We start from the raw sequence: 2,187 nt of genomic DNA on the forward strand, positions 1-2,187 counted from the left end.
CTGTGTCCCAAACTGAAGAAGGCAGAGTCTTTGGACTGTGGAAAGAGAGAAGCAGGGCATAGCTGACAAAAGGGAGAGGCGGAGGGGGACAGGTGGAGATATGCACACCTTCAGATCATCTTAAAGTAGGCTTGGGCTTCAGTCTAGGGCCCAGGATGCTCAGGGCAACAGACTGGCGGTGTGTTTACCTCTTCCCCCTTTCTCTTGTATTGAGCGCATCTCTATCTGTCGGAGGCTCATTTATAATTCAGGCACCCTCCTTCGGAGGAGCAGGTGTATTCTGGGATGAAGCACCTTGGGAAGCAGAATGTAGGAGTGGAAAAAAAGCAAGTCACAGCATGGCCAAGCAGATGTTTGTGTGGAGACAAGGGCGGAAGGAAGAGGAGGGTGGTCGGGGTAAGAAGACAGGGAGGAGGAAGGAGAAGCTTCCAGAAAGAAGGATCCCTGTCCACTTCCATTACCTTCCTTCCACCTCAGTGAATGCTTTTGAATCTGAACAGCTCCTCCTCTCTCCCTCCTCCTCCTCTCCCTCCTCCTTCTCTCCCTCCTCCTCCATTTCTTTCATAGTGTTTTTAACAAGGACTGACTCTGTAGCCCAAGCTTACCTTGGTCAACTTCTTGGTCATCTTCTGACCGCAGCCTCCCTAGAGCTGGGACTGCAGACACGGTGCCACCATGGCGGCCAATGGCCTCTCCTTCAAGGCTGTTCTTTCAAATGGCTAAGATTCTCATGCCAGACCATCTACCCTGGGATTCCCAGAGAGCAAAGCTCAAGCATACGACAAAGGCTCAAACTTACCTGCTTTCCCAGGTGGAGGAGAGGCAGTCAGTGGAAGGACATGCTTTCTGCCACCGGTCAGGTGAGGAGTGTTAGGCAAAATCGGAGCATCACACTCACCATGGCTGCTCAGTCTGAAGGAGCAGAAGCACACTGTTCCAACTCTCATCTTCTGGTGGACACACTGGTCTACACTTTCACAGGCCACATATGAATGAGCACCGGCCAGGCCAAAGAGGTATCAGGGTCATCAGAGAAGGCAGTGACTCATGGTGGCTGGTGTGAGACACTGTCACATTACACCAGGGGTCAGTATGTTGGAACCCATGCACAGGGCATCACCACAGTGAAATCCGGAGCTGGAACAAGAGGCCTTGAGAGAAGCCAAAGAGTATCTGGATCTGCCCAGAGAATGTGCAGGTAGCAATGTGTCTCATTAACAGCTCTCTTCATCACCACTTTGTTCTCTGGCAGGTGTCTGCCCCTGCTGAACTGAGAGCAGGAGCCTGGGCACAGAGCAGATTGGCCGTGGGTGGAGGTGCTTGGAGCAAACACAGGGACAGGATGGTTTCCAGCAAGCTCCTTTGCCCACATTGACCCAGGCTGGGGTGCGGCTGTGATTCCAATCTCCCTGGGAACCGGTTTGAGCTCTGAGGAAGGCAGATTCCCCCAGAGGACCCCAGGGAGCAAGTCCAACCCAAACAAAGCTGGAGGCATTACAGGGACTCCTGAGTACTTGGCATTATTAATGGGCTGTTCGAGCTGGAGAAATCAATGGCTGTTTAGAAAGGGCTTTGCAGAAGAAGCCGTTCAGATTAAGAAGGAAAAACAAATACTTGGCTCTTTAGGAGGCCTCAGGGGTGAGGCAGTGTTTCCCCTAGCTTCGAGGTTGCTCTCACCTTTTGATTGGCGGACGCCAAGGAAGGTCTGTGTGTTAAGTAGAAATTGCTGTCTAGACTGATTTTTTTTTTCATTAGCTTCTCCTCACCTAGCGGAAAAGCCCAGATTCCAAAAAAGAAAATACATTGTTTTCCTAAAACCTTCTTTCCCAGAGAACCTGGGATACGTACCAAAAGGTGTGTACAGCTTTAGGGACGAAACTGAAATGTTGGTGCTCTCTGCTTTGACAGGGGAAGGCAAAACGGCTTTGATTCGGTTTGAATGATCTGGTGTGATCATGGAACATTCTTCCCCTGGGCCCAGAGCTCCTTTCTGTCCCACCCCCACCTCCCTTCTCACCCTCCCTAGGGAAGTGTGGGGGTGGTGTGGGGGGAGGTATCGATATTGGTTCTGATTGGCAGCTTGGGAGGCGGAGCATGTGATAGGGTCATGATCTGTCCACAAGGACACTGAGGGGAATCTCTGTCTCTGTCTCTGTCTCTGTCTCTCTCCTCTTGACTAAGTTGCCA

This window comes from Mus caroli, unplaced genomic scaffold, assembly GCF_978045245.1.
Source record: "Mus caroli unplaced genomic scaffold, Mus_caroli_1 scaffold_17, whole genome shotgun sequence".
Taxonomy (NCBI): Eukaryota; Metazoa; Chordata; class Mammalia; order Rodentia; family Muridae; genus Mus; species Mus caroli.